This window comes from Panthera onca, chromosome B1 (genome assembly GCF_046562875.1).
Source record: "Panthera onca isolate mPanOnc1 chromosome B1, mPanOnc1 haplotype 2, whole genome shotgun sequence".
Classification (NCBI taxonomy): domain Eukaryota; kingdom Metazoa; phylum Chordata; class Mammalia; order Carnivora; family Felidae; genus Panthera; species Panthera onca.
The window spans coordinates 171,364,858-171,379,927 of NC_138342.1; positions in this window are offsets into that span (position 1 = coordinate 171,364,858).

Consider the following 15,070-nt stretch of genomic DNA (forward strand, 5'->3'; position numbering starts at 1 on the left):
TGCAGGGTGCTCAAACCCTGCATATTCCAAAGAAAAGATTGGCCCTTCCCAGGTTCTGCAAAATAACCTGTAAGCCCCTGTGACTGTTCCTAATAAGAGTGTCTTTATGTACCAGAGGACTCGAGATAAGTCAGATTTATGCCAACAATGTGACTTATGATGAATATCTTTTTTGTTCCCTTGGGGCCCTGGGCCACACTGTATCAGTTTGACCTTTGAGCAGGGGTGGGAGGGCTGAAGCCTGAACAGTTAGGGTCAGTCGTGCAAGCGTGCTATGCCTATGTGATTGACCCCCAGCAAAAAAACCCCAAAAACCTATGTGCTGAGAGAATTAAATTCTGTCCAATAACTTCACTGGTAGAGTACAACTGGAAAGTTATGCCTGGTTTTTCCTGGATGCTGACCTATGTACCTTTTTCCTTGGATCATTTTAATCTGTACCATTTTTTTGTAATAAATACTCACCATGAGTACGATGGCTTTACTGAGTTCTGTGAATCCTTCTACCAAATCATTGTACCTGAAGGTACTCTTGGGACCCCTGACACAATTATGGACAGCCTTAAAAATCTTCAGTAAATGCTTGTGGCGTGCTTGTAGAGTTACTTAAACTTAAGTTTGGAAAAGGCTTCACATCTATTACTCTATACTTAGAGTGGAAGGCGAATGCCACAATTATTATACCCCAGAAGCAGACCCTATGTAACTGTGGATTAAACCAGAAAAATTCAGAGAGGCCCAGCAGGGCCCAGCCTGGTGCTGAGGGTGGGAAGTGAGGACAGTACAGCTTTGAGTGAGATATTTGGCTTTATCTACTACTTCTTATCTCTGTTGAAATGGGCAAGTTCATTAATCTTGCTGTTTCTCTGTCTCTTACCTGTAAGATGGGGATAATAGTAGGTTGTTTGAATATTGATTTAACACATATGTAAGTAACTTAAAATAGTATGTGATAGAGCCCTTCCCTAAGGAATGTGCCTAAGGAAAACCACAAGACAAGGGAAGGCAATCTGTCCATGTGTGCTTGTGTGACATTTCTCCCAACTCTGTAACATGGACCGCCCATTCAGACTGCATGTTTCCACGTATGGGAGACAAAGGAGCAAAAATTGTACAAAAGGCTATACCCTGCTGTGCTTGGGGCTCAGTTTTTTTGGGTACGAACCCACTGACCCCTTGCTGGCACAACAAATAAGGCTGCTTCCTGGAAAGAAAAGCCTCATTGTCCGGACTCTCTCTGTGTAAGAATCCTGCTACAAGTATATAATTGAGAGCTCAACTACTGTTAGCTATTGTTATCACGATTGTATTGTTTGTGGCTAAAATTCCAAGGAACCTATCACAGAATTGACCCGAAGCTGAAATTATTGAGTCATTTAGGAAAAAAAGTTCCTCGGTGACTAGCAAAGATAGCCTGGTCTTGCAGAACACTTAATATACATCAAAACAAAATTTCTAAAAATACATATATAAACATTTATAGAAAAGTTCAAAAAGGAACCATCAACCATGTTAAGACAGGGAGATATAAATCTTGATTCCCATAAGCCTTATCTGTTTGTCTTTCTTTTGAATATTGACATGCGAAATTTGTCATACACACATTGTGTCTTAAAAGGAAACAACAGGACCAAAATGGAGTCACTTGGGCTAAGCCCACAGAGGCTTAACCTAATTGAGGTTTCCATCTTCCCCAGGAATATAATCTTAACTATTCAGTCTAGAAGTTTCTGGTCAACTCCAATAAGGTAATCTGCCGCGTAAGCTCTTTCCAGTCCCTACAGGAAGATGAAAAGATCCCCCTAACAGGCCTGTTCATTCCCCCAAAGGAAGGTGACCTCATCGAAAACAATCCTTTTTTTCACTTATGAGTTCCTCGTTCTGCCTTCAAAAACCTTTCCCTTTGTGTAGTCCTTTGGATCTCCTGTCTTCTTGCTAGATGGGCTGCCAGCAAATTCATGAATTGTTCAATAAAGCCAGTTAGATCTTCAAAATTCACTGGGTTGAATCTTTCCTATTTACCACGTGGCTTCTTTCCTCTATAAAATTGTTCCCATTAGCTATATTGCTGGGGGTAAGATTACTGTTGTAAAGGATATTAATGTTTTTGCGATTGTGCTATGTATAGTCATATGGTTTTACAAGTTCATACCACAATTCAGTGCCAGGGAAGCAGAATGCATAACAATGAAGGCCTTGCTATTGTCAAGATAAGGTGGTTTTCCCTCTGGTAAGGCATTAACATTAAGGCAGTGGGGGGCGGGGGGGGGGGGTTCCTGGAAAAACTTTATACTCTGTATTTGCCTCAAGTATTTGTCAATGGGCTGCAGGTTATAAGGAAATTTAATTTTACCTGCCATTTCCTTCCTTTGCTCCCCACATCACTGTGGAGGGGAGGGTGATGTTGGGGCTCCAGGAAACTGAGTCTGTAAATTTCTGGAGCTTATGCTATCGATAAGATTGCCTTGTTCTTGTAATTTACTAAGACATTTGTAAATGATGGAGACTCGTATCCTGCATGACCGGGTAACCGGGTAACCAATAAACCCGTTTGTTTTATCTTTTCCTTTGTGCTTGGGTAAGGAGTGCCTGAGGCATGTCACTCAAATCTCGCCTGGGTGGGAGGGGGTGTTGCTAGCTTGTGCTCTGCCCTCAGCTTGCCTTTGGGGCTCCTTCATTCTAAGGATACAGGGAGTTAGCAAATATTTAGATATGGGTAAGCGTAGGTACATAAGAATGAAAATAAAAATAAATGTGTGTCAAATTGTTTACAGTTCGATAGGAAGGCAGGCATATATAATGATATAATGTAGCAGAGACAGAAGAACCTTCTCCTGCCCAGCAGAGACTACAGAGGTGACAGATAAATTGAGGAAGGGGTGGCGCGCCTGGGTGGGTCAGTCGGTTAAGCATCCAACTTCGGCTCAGGTCTTGATCTCACTGGTTCATGGGTTCCAGCCCCGCAGCAGGTTCTGTGCTGACAGCTCGGAGCCTAGAGCCTGCTTTCAGATTCTGTGTCTCCTGCTCTCTCTGCCCCTTCCCTGCTCACACTCTGTGTGTCTCTCTCTCAAAAATAAATAAACATTAAAAAAAATAAAATAAAATAAATAAACTGAGGAAAGGCATTTGAGGTGGAGGGTAAAATCAGCCAGGGTTTGTGCAAAGGTTATGATGAGCACGTTTAGGCACAATGAAAATTAAAGTTTCCAGTGGCTGGAAACGAAGCTGTGAGTGGAGATGAGGAGGGTCAGAATGGACACCCGGGTGTCCATTGAATATGTTTCCCCATAAGCTCATCAGCGTTTTCTCAGTTCCTTTCTTAAAGGTGGAGAGTTTGCAGGCGTTTGGAGCCTCTGCCCTTAAGCTCTCGCTTCCCCTTAGACTGCACAGCCTGTTCCTTCAGAAGCCAGAGCAAATTACCCGTATTGGCAGATGGCTGAGACGGCTGCAGCTAAGGCTGTCTGGCATGCCTGCATTTCCAATGAGATCCTTCTGATTTATTTCATCTGCAGTAATTAAACTTGCCTTTCTTTGCAGCAATGACTTAAAAATGTCAGGTGCTCTGGGTCTCACGGAAGATGTTGTCACTGTTGGGTTACCCAGGGACGACTTCAGGTGCGTCTCAACCTTTGCCGTGGACATTTCAAAGGTTCACCTCCCAGCTACGGGGGAAGAGCTCCTCAGCTACAGCCGTGGGGTGCAGCTCACATCCACATCATCCATTCGAACCAAAACCTGATCATACTCTCCTCCTCTCTTGGCATCTAGACAGAATGATGACAGAGCGGTGATGGAAGCAGGGCTCCATCAGACGATGGAGAAAAGAACCACTTTGGGATATTGTATGCCCCTAAAGGATGCAAAATATAGAGACCTCAAACCAAATAATAATAATAATAATAAACCCACGAACTGCCAGATCGTGACCTGAACCGAAGTCAGACTCTCAACCACCTGAGCCGAAGTCGGACGCTAAGCCGACTGAGGCACCCAGGCGCCCGGCGAAAAAATGAACTTCTCAAACACACACAAAAATAGTGCAATGGCGCCAAAATGCCATTTAAGAAACGCACAGACAGTGAAACTAAGACGATGCTTTGTCCCCTTGAAGACTGCAGACACATCAGGAACGGTGCCAAAAAGACAAAGGAAGCCAAATGGAAAACACATGCAGTACAGCCAGGCTTTGCACAACGTTTGCTGGAGCAGATCAGCCTTCAGATAAAACTCAAAGGAGTTAGCCAGGCATGATAGTGTGGTTTATAATAAGAAACGTACATTTGGTCTTTGTCCCTATTGTTCTCTAGCAGAGAGCTTCTCAAAACCCTTGAGATTTCCTGTAATGAGAGCCAGCAATAAAGCTGCCTTTTGTTATGTTAAATGTGGTTGCTTTTGCAAAATACCTAAGGATGGGGGCTGGTTGTGGGGAGCCCACCAGGAGATGAGAGGGTTGGAACTTTCGGTCCCATGCCCCACCCCTGCTAACCGCGACCACGCGAACTCCGGGGAGGAGAGAGGGTCTTAATTACCAATGGCCACTGATTTAATGAGCCATGCTATATAAAGAAGGCTCAAGAAACGCCCAAAAGGGCAAGGTTTGGAGTACGGTGCACCCTAACCCCACAAAGATAGAAGTGTCTGCCCTGGGGACCCTCCCAGACCTAGCCCCGTGTAGCTTTTCATCAGGCAGTCACCTTTAATATCCTTTATAATAAACTGGTAATCCATTAAGTAAACTGATTTCCTGTGAGTTCTATCAGTCACACCAGCACATTTACTGAACCAAAGGAGAAAGTCATAGAAACCTCTGATTCATAGCCGGTTGCACAGAAGCGCGGGTGACAACCATGGACCTGTCACTGGCATCCGAAGTGGGGGGAAGTCTTGTGGGACCCAGCCCTTGATCTGAGGAACCTGATGCTATCTCCAGGTAGGTAGGGTCAACCTGGGAGTTAAATTTGTGGGACGGTCAGTGTCCTCAGAGAATTAAATTAATTACTTGGTGTGTTAAAGTAAAAACACACATTGGAATGAGTGCCAGAATCGTACCAAAGTAATAGGCTGCTGGAAGGTGGGAATAGGAGAATGAAAGGCACTTTTGACATGGCAACCAGGAAGATTCAGTAAGATTGCAGGGGGAGTGTGGGCTGAGGGTGGTAGGAGATAAGAATAATAATCATAAAGTCAGTGTTTTGCTCACTTGTTCCAAGCCAGGCACTGAGTGAAGCTTTATCTCCTTTATTATTTATTTATTATTTATTTATTTATTTATTTATTTATTTATTTATTTAGAGAGACAGAGAGAGCACAAGAGCACAAGGGCATAGGGGACGGGATGGGCAGAGAAAGAGAGGGAGAGAGAATCCCAAGCAGCCTCCATGCCCAGCTCAGAGCCGATCTCACAAGGGTAAGATCACGACCTGAGCAGAAATCAAGAATCGGAAGCTCAACAGACTAAGCCACCGTAGCGCCCCAAGTCTTATCTCTTTTATTTTATTTTATTTTTAGTTTTAACGTTTATTTATTTTTGAGACAGAGAGAGACAGAGCATGAACAGGGGAGGGGCAGAAAGAGAGGGAGACACGGAATCTGAAGCAGGTTCCAGGCTCTGAGCTGTCAGCACAGAGCCCGACGCGGGGCTCGAACTCACAGACCATGAGATCATGACCTGAGCCGAAGTCGGACACTTAACCGACCGAGCCCCCCAGGCACCCCAAGTCTTATCTCTTTTAATCCTCACCAGGGCCTTTTGCGGTAGGAACGTCATTATCCCAGTTCTGCCAAGGAGGGTAAAGAGATGCAGAGACTATGATAGGTTGGCCAAGCTCATTCAGGTCAGTAAATGGGCAAACGCTAAGCAATGAAGGATCTTATGTGACAAGCCAGACTTTGAATTTCCCCCTGAAATCGATGATGAAACATGGACGGACTTTAGCTAAAAGAGCGGCACGACCACATCTGTAGTTTGTAAAGACAGACCCAGGGCTGGGGTGAAGGAGGAGATCAGGAACCACAGGCAGAGAAAGCAAATTAGGACCAAATAGAAAGGTGTAGCCAACATCTGGAGGTAAATATTGAGGCAGAAGCTGGGCAGCTGATGAGAAGAACATCTATCTGAGAGATGTAAACAAGGTACATTACACCATGGTAGGCAATTCGAGAGTTAAAGCAATGAACAAAAGCGGATATTAAAATTTTTTTTTCTTATTTTCTCTTCCCCAAAGGAGGATGGGGATCTTCCTGATTATGCAGGACTTATACCACAGTAAATATTTACTTGGCAATCCGGACCATCCAATTAGTGATTAATAGACCAAGTTATTTTCAACTCATGGGCCACCGCCATGAAGAGAAAGAAAATTGCCTCTCTTGTATTATGTTTTAATTCCAAGCAGAAAGATTTATTTAGCAGCCTTTGTTACAAAGCTTATAAACAACAGTTTGAAAAATGGGACAATATAAACAGAATATCATTCTGACACTGCATGAGTCAGCCGCTGCAAAATAGGACAAATTTCTGTAGCCCCGGACCGATAGGCAAAGCTTTTACAGATAAAGACCTAGTGTCTATTTTCACCTCCTGGCTCACGTTTTTTGGGTTCTGGTTTTTGGTTTTTTTCTTTAATTTTTTTTAGTCTTTATTTATTTCTGAGAGAGAAAGACAGAGTGCGAGCAGGGGAGGAACAGAGAGAAAGGGAGACCTAGAATCCAAAGCAGGCTCCGGGCTCCAAGCTGTCAGCGAGGCTCGAACCCACGAACCGTGAGATTATGACCTGAGCTGAAGTCGGCCGCTTAACCAACTGGGCCACCCAGGCGCCTCTTTTTAAAAATATATATATATTTTTTAATCTCTATTTATTTTTGAGAGGAAGACAGAGTGTGAGCAGGAGAGAAACAGAGAGAGGGCTGGATCATGTTTTTGTTTTATTTTATTTTTTTATGTTTTTATTTATTTTTGAGACAGAGAGAGACAGAGCATGAGCAGAGGAGGGGCAGAGAGAGAGGGAGACACAGAATCTGAGGCAGACTCTGGGCTCCGAGCTGTCAGCACAGAGCCCAACTTGGGGCTCGAACTCACAGACTGTGAGATCATGACCTGAGCTGAAGTCAGACGCCCAACCGACTGAGCCACCCAGGCGCCCCCTCAAGTTTTTAAGAGAAAATAAAACTTACAAACACATTGCTATGGAGATTTCAGTTAAAAAAAAAAAAAAAATCAGTGACTAGCCCCAGATATAGTTTCCCTCTATTTGTCTCTCGTATGTCCATGAAAACTAGTCAAGAACGGTTTACATCAGTCATGGCTTTCCCTCTACAAGGAAAATGAAAGCAATGGCTCCAATGGCTCCAATTTTCCAGGGAAAGCAGGACCAGAAAAGTGGCAGAATTTGAGCCCAGTTCACCTGACTCCAGACACCTTTCCTCATAATAATATGAACAACCATGTCAGGATTCAGGGCATGGACTAGAAGGATGCAGTATTTTGCAGAAAGGCCACCTGGAAAGTTCCTGCTAAGTCCCTGTTTTTGTTATTTTTTTTTATTGTATTCTGTACATAGGTTTATTGCTTGCGTTGAATTTTCATAAATCATGTTCAGATGAAGGCTTCATATTTGAAAGGCTGGATAACTTTGAAAAATGCAAAATAAGCCTTCTTAGAATGGGAAGCGATCAAAGCAGATGTAGATAATCTTGACATATCTCCTAAATCTAAAAAGAAACAAGAAGTCATGAAGTTATAATACATATATGAGGGACATCATGCAGAGTTTTCTGAATAATTTGTGTTTAAAAAAAAAAACACAAACATATAGGGGCCCCTGGGTGGCTCAGTCGGTTTAGCACCCAACTCTTGATTTTGGCTCATGATCTCACTGTTCCTGAGATGGAACCCCCAGACGGCAAGAAACCTGCTGGGGATAATCTCTCTCCCTCTCTCTCAGCCCCTACCCTGCTCGCACGTGTGCTCTCTCTCAAAAGAAATAAACATTTAGAAAAATAAATAAAACATAACATGTATACCAAAATGTGCACAAAGTGTGTACAAGCTGATGTATTTTTACAGCGTTCCCTTCCATGTACTAGTGACCAGTTCAAGAATAAGAGTTTGGCCAGCATTCTAGAAGCTCTCTGGTGCCCACTTCTAGTAATACTTGCTTCTGAACAACGGTGTTACTGGACTTAATGTCTGAATCCTCTAAGTTCATATATTGAAACCCTGCCCCCTAATGTGATGGTATTTGGAGATGGGCCTTTGGGTTGTAATTAGGGTTCAATGGGTTCGTGAGGTTGGGGCCCTCATGGTTATTGTCTACAGAAGAAGAGACTCCAGAGATTTGCTCTCTCTCCCCATACGTGCACAAAGAAGTGGTCACGTGAGCACACAGTAAGGTGGTGGCCACCTACAAACCCTGAGAAGAGCCCTCAAATGAAACACCTCTTGATGATACCTCGATCTTGGACCTCCCGGCCTTTAGAACAGAATAAGTTTCTATTGTTTAAACCAGACAATTTACACTATTTGTTATGGCAGCCGGAGCAGACTAAGACAAACAGTGAGCATTGTTCTGACTTCTAACAGCACAGATTACTTTCCCTTGGTTTTGAATTTTAAATAACTATAATTATGCTGTGTGCATTCTTTGTCTGGCTTCTTCACCTCCGTATAATGAGAAATTCATCCATATTTACTAGAATGAAGAAATGCTTTTTCGGTTTCCAGTTTGCTGAGGGTTTTTTTTTTTTCTTTTAGCATGAATGGCGCTGAATTTTCTCAAATGTTTTTCCGCATCTAGGAAAAAGATCATAGGATTTTTTTCCCCACTGCCTTCACCCCCCCCCCACCATTTTCTCCCTCAGATGAGAATTACATTTGTTGATTTTCAAATGTTAGATTACTCTTACATTTCTGAAGTAATATTAGTTTAGTCAAGAGGTATTATTTTATGTATATATTTTGCTGGACTTACTGAGCTAAAATTTTGTTAAAAATCCCCTCTGGTTAGCAAGTTTGGGGATCAAGGTTATATTAGCCTCATTAAAAGAATAGGAAAGTCTTGCCTTTGCTTGTATTCCTTGGAAGAATTTTATGAGTCGGTGCTATTTGCTTCCTTAAGTTTATTTGGGAAAATTTATTGAAGTTTTATGAGTATGTGGGTATATGAGTTATATGAGTATTTTGGGTTTTCTTGTGGTTATTTTTGCTTAATGTATGTGTAAGTTATTTAGCAACAGATTTAACTCATTTACTAAATACTATGCTAGAGATTTTTTTTTTTTTTTTGGTATGTTTCAGTTTGAGTAAGTTTTTTCTTAAGGGACTTATCTATTTTGTTCCAATTGTCAAATTAAAAAAAATGTTAATGTGTATTTATTTTTGAAAGAGAGAGAGAGACTGAGCATGAATGGGGGAGAGGCAGAGAGAGAGGAAGACACAGCATCCAAATCAGGCTCCAAGCTCTGAGCTGTCAGCACACAGCCTGACCCAGGGCTCAAACACACAAACCATGAGATCGTGATCCGAGCCGAAGTCGGACGCTTAACCAACTGAGCTACCCAGGTGCCCCTCAAATTTTTTTAGCAAAAAAGATTATTTCTAATATTCTCTTTTCACTTTTATGTGTGTAGGGTACATGGTGATGTTTATTTTTTCATTGGGTAATCTGTTTTCCTCTCCCTTCCTTCCTTCTTTTCTTCTTTCTTTCCTTTATTGTTGTTCACTCTTTCTAGGTTTTGATCAATGATAATTGTTTAAAACAATCAACTGTCATCTTAGTTTCTTCTCTCGATGAAGCTCCTATATTTTATTATTAGCCACTATTAACTTTACTATTTTTTTTTTCTATTTTACTTAATTTAGTTTCGCTGGTATTTTTGACTAGTTTCTTTTGTTGCCAATATATACATGTAAAACTAAACATTTGCCTCTGGGTTCTACTTTAGCTGAGGCTCACAAGATGCTTTTTGAAAAAAAAAATGTTGTAGCTTTTCTGTAATTCAGTTCAGACTATTCTCTAATTTCAGTTGTCATTTTTTCTTTGATTCACCTATTAGTTGGGAGTGCAGTCTTGAATTTCCAAAAGGTTGAAGATTTTCAAGTGAACTTTTTTATTTATTTTGAGCTTAATTCCACTGGGGATCAGACATCATCCTGTCAATGATATTAGTTCTTAGAGATCTGTTAAAGCTTTCTTCAATGGCCCAGCATGTGATCATTTTAGTAAATTTAGTATATTAGTAAATTTAGTGAAGTCTGCTGTTATTGGGTGGGGTACTCTGTAATGGTCAGTCAGAACAGTTTATTTATTGTGCTGTTTAGGCTTTTATGTCCTGATTGGGTTCTAATTGTTCGATAAGCTATAGAGAGAAGTTTGCTAATGTCTACATCTAGCACTTTGGATTTGTCTTTTTTACCTTTAAATAGACATCTCTTGAACATTATAAGATGTACTTCTCTATTTTTAGCAATATTTACCTTAAAATGTATTTTGTTTGATATTAACAAAACTATGAGAGCTTTTACTAAATATTTACATGGAATATGATTGGTTAATTTATTACCTTTACATTTTGTGTTTTTAAATATAAGTGGTATTATAATATTTAATTTATTTTCTAAGTTTATTTATTTTGAGAGAGAGAGAGAGAGAACACAAGCTGGGGAAGGGCAGAGAGAGAAGGAGAGAGGGAGAAACCCAAGTAGGCTCCATATTAACAGCACAGAGCCCGATGCAGGGCTCAAACTCATGGACCATGAGATCATGACCTGAGTGCAAACCAAGAGTCTGATGCTTCACCTACTGAACCACCCAGGCACCCTCTAATACTTAATTATGTTATTTAGTTGAGCTTATATTGACCACTTTGTTTTCTATTTGACACACGTTTTCTTTTTTTCTTTTTTAATTTTTTTTTATGTTTATTTATTTTGAGGGAGAGAGAGACAGAGCACGAGCCGGAGAGGGGCATAGAGAGAAACAGAATCTGAAGCAGACTCCAGGTTCTGAGCTGTCAGCACAGAGTGGGACGTAGGACCTGAACTCACGAACCACAAGATCGCGACCTGAGCCGAAGTTGGACGCTTAACCGACTGAGCCACCCAGGCGCTCCTTGACGCACGTTTTCTTTTCTTTTAATTTTTATACTTTTTATTTTTCAAATGTGATTTTTATTATTCAAATCTGCCCTATTTACTTATTCACTTTTCACTGCGTTTATTACTTTTAGTGGTTACTCCATACAGTGTAGCAGATATTCTTGAGTTAGTGCAATATAGCATAAATATTACTCTTATCATTTCCCAACAATTCTAGGACTTACAAAAATTTAACTCCATTTATCCATCATACCATTCAGGTTGTTTTTGTCACACACTTCAATTCTACGTATATTTTTAAATCCATAAGACGTTATCGGCAGCCTTTTCTGCAGTCAATATTCCTTCACATTTATCCGCATATTTACTCTTTCCACTGATTTTTTTTCTTCCACGTCCGTGATTTTTTTCTTCCACGTCCACGGCATCATGAATTCTTTCTCTAGAAGTCTTTTGTGTTTTTTTAAAATATAAGCCTGCTGGTAATGAACTCACTGTTTTGTTCTGAATGTGCCTTTACTTCTACCTTCATCTTTGAAGGATATATTTGCTGAATATTGTGTTCTATGTTGGCAGTTACTTGGGTATCAGCATTTTGAACATATCATTAGGATTTCTTCAGACTTCCTGAAAAGTGAACTGCCTGTTCATTCTTTAAAGGTAACGTGTCTCTTTTTCTATAACTTCTTTTAAGGTTTTCTTTTTTCTCTTTGGTTTTCAATGATTCGACCATGATGTTCTCAGGTATTTCTAAATTTACATTTATTAATCTGGCTTTGCTCGAGCTATCAGAAGCCACGGGCTGATGTCTTTCACCATTTTAGGAAAATGTTTAGCTCTTACCTCTTTTAAAAATGCCTACTTTTCATTTTCTTTCTTTCCTTTCTTTCTTTCTTTCATTTTCTTTCCTACTTTCATTTCTTTCCTTTTCCTTTTCATTTTCTTTCATTTACTTTCCTCTTAAATTCCAATGACATATACGTTACACTTTTTGAGTTTGACCTGCATGTCTCTTCTATATTCTTCTATTTTTATAAACTCGTTTTTCTCTCTGTGCCTTACTTTGGATATTTTTTATTGACTGTTTTTCCTATTCACCGTTCTGTCTGCGAATGGACAATTTGCTGTTAAAATCACTAATTCAGAGATTATATATTTTAGTTCGGTAATATCCATTTGGTTTCCTTGGAATAGAAATTCCAATTCTGTATTAAAATGCTACATTCTTTCTATCTTTCCTCTTTTCCTCTCTTTTCTTGCACATCCTAAACGAATTCATTCTTAACAACTTGTGTGCTAACTCAGCTATCGGGACAACTTGCCGACGTGCTTCTGGAGTCTATGTTGTGTTTTAGGGTGTAGTCCCATGATTGCCTTCTCACACACCTAGTACTTTTTTATTAACTGCCATATATTGGGGAAAATAATTGTAGCTGCCTTGAATGGTTTTATTTTCAGGTTAGGAGGGTTCCTCCCTTTTTTTTTTTTTTGCCAAAAGGTCGGGAAGTTGATTACTCTAATCCAATCAAGACTGCTCTGTACCCGCACTGTGTGGCTGTTATGTTAAGACTCTGTCCCCTTTTTTGTGCTTCTTCCTAGGGTATACGTATGGCCCTTAGGGCTTCCAGTTGAGATCATTGGGAGTCTCTGTCTCTTCCGAAATGAAAAACTGCAGGAATTTCTGCTCTGATTTTGAGTTTATAGCCCCAGTCTTCAGCTTCTCATCCCACGCAACATCACAGTTTGACAATAGTCTCGAGGAGGAGACCAGCTGTGTTTAAAGTCCCTCAAGTTTCCAATTTTATCACTCCAATTCTGGGTAAATGACAAAAGCTCTGCTGGCTTCTCTGTCTACAGCAGTGGCGCTCTTAGATTGTAGGTGTTCCCAGATCTGCGAGTGCCTCCAGGAAAAAAGCAACTGGAACTTTACGTCCATGTTAATTCACCTTTGCTCAGGAGTTTTCCATTTTCGTCTCTTGCTTGTAGGTTTCCTGTCTCTAGTAAGTATTTATTTTCTAAGTATGAGGAGGCTGTGGAAAATTCCACTCAGCTTTTCTGAGATTTGGGCTTAGCTCCTCAGTGTCCTATCCTATGCAGGAAATGTATTAAACAGGAAACTGGCCATCATTTGTAGACGTTCCCATCTCTAAGTCTGTCACTCAAACTCAGCCTCAATCACTTGAGTAGTGCGAGCTTGGGCTGAGCCCAGACTGTCAGCCCATGTCCAGAATCTGATACTGTCCACAGGGAGAGCTGAAAGCCTTATTTCACCTTCTTGTTTAAAAGTTGTAGTCATCAAGATAGTATGGTACTGGCACAAAAACAGACATATGGACCAATGGAATAGAATAGAGAACCCAGAACTGGACCCACAAATGTATGGCCAACTAATCTTTGACAAAGCAGGAAAGAGCATCCAATGGAAAAAAGACATTTGCTAAAGCAAATGGTGCTGAGAGAACTGGACAGCAACTTGCAAAAGAATGAAACTAGACCACTCTCTTATACCATACACAAAAATAAACTAAAAATGGATGCAAGACCTAAATGTGAGACAGGAAAACATCAAAACCCTAGAGGAGAAAGCAGGGAAAAACCTCTCTGACCTCAGCTGCATCAATTTCTTGCTCGAACCATCTCCAAAGGCAAGGGAATTAAAAGCAAAAGTGAACTAGTGGGACCTCATCAAGATAAAAAGCTTCTGCACTGCAAAGGAAACAATCCACAAAACTAAAAGGCAACCAATGGAATGGGAAAAGATACTTGCAAATGACATATCAGATAAAGGGTTAGTATCCAAAATCTATAAAGAGCTTACCAAACTCCACACCTGAAAAACAAATAATCCAGTGAAGAAATGGGCAGGAGACATGAATAGACACTTTTCTAAAGAAGACATCCAGATGGCCAACAGACACATGAAAAGATGCTCAACGTCACTCATCACCAAGGAAATACAAATCAAAGCCACACTGAGATACCACCTCACGTCGGTCAGAATGGCTGAAATGAACAAATCAGGAAACTACAGATGCTAGGGAGGATGTGTTGAAACGGGAACCCTCTTGCACTGTTGGTGGGACTGCAAACTGGTGCAGCCACTCTGGAAAACAGTGTGGAGGTTCCTCAAAAAATTAAAAAAAAAATTAAAAATAGAACTACCCTGTGACCCAGCAATAGCACTGCTAGGAATTTATCCAAGGGATACAGGAGTGCTGATGCAAAGGGGCACATGTTTATAGCCCAACGTTTATAGCAGCACTTTCAACAGTGGCCAAATTATGGAAAGAGCCTAAATGTCCATCAACCGACAAATGGATAAAGGAGATGTGGTTTATATGTACAATGGAATACTGTATCATGAGAAAGAATGAATAAGAAATGAGAAAGAATGAAATCATGCCATTTGCAGCAACGTGGATGGAACAGGAAGGCATTATGCTGAGTGAAATAAGTCAGTCAGAGAAGGACAGATATCATATGTTTTCACTCATATGTGAATCTTGAGAAACTGAACAGAAGAATGGGGTAAAGGAAGAGGAAAAAAATAGTTACAGAGAGGGAGGGAGGCAATCCACAAGAGACTCTTAAAATCCAGAGAACAAACAAGGTGGATGAGGGGGTGGGAGAGAGGGGAAAGTGGGTGATGGGCACTGAGGAAAGCACTTGTTGGGATGAGTACTGGGTGTTGTATGGAAACCAATTTGACAATAAATTACATTTTTTTAAAAAAAAGTTTTCTTCTCCCTACTCTGTAATCTCATAGTTCTGTGGTTCTCTTACATTTACCAAACTTCTAGAAATTGTATCTGACTTTTCTAGTGGTTTCCGTAGGAGTATTGGTCTGCTATGAAATCCTCGATCCTACCCAAAGCAGAAGTCCTGACTCGGCTTTTTATATAAACCAAATAAATGTCATTCTTAATCTTTTTACTTCTACATGGGATTTGCTTTCAGACCTTCTGAATACGTATC